We start from the raw sequence: 454 nt of genomic DNA, 5'->3' as shown, positions 1-454 counted from the left end.
ACACACAAAAAAGAAAATCGGTACGACATTCACAAGCTGGAAAGATTATGACGACGGAGAAACCCTGAGTAATGATGCACAAGTTGCTGCTTTTCTGTTGGACGGATAAGGGAATTCAAATGCAACAATTTTGTTATTAAACAAATTTGTTACAAAATGGTCTGCACTTTAACCAAATATTAATTTAAGGTATGGACTGTGCCAAATAAATTTGTTTAATAATAAAATAAATCATTATTCTTGTAATAAGCATCAGTCAATTTAACCATAATATTTCTCCACTCTGCCAAGAGGAAGAAGAATCTATTTCACATTTGTTCTATTTCTGTCACTATTCTACACAATTCTGGCTTCAATGATCAGCGCTGTAGTATTTCCAGCAGTAAGGTTCCTTTCCATTCTAATATTTCTGACAATAAGGAGCTAGATGATGTTTTAAACTGTACTTGAATGA

This window comes from Sinocyclocheilus grahami, unplaced genomic scaffold (assembly GCF_001515645.1).
Source record: "Sinocyclocheilus grahami isolate Dianchi unplaced genomic scaffold, SAMN03320097.WGS_v1.1 scaffold10062.1, whole genome shotgun sequence".
NCBI lineage: Eukaryota > Metazoa > Chordata > Actinopteri > Cypriniformes > Cyprinidae > Sinocyclocheilus > Sinocyclocheilus grahami.
This window is presented reverse-complemented; position numbering follows the sequence as displayed.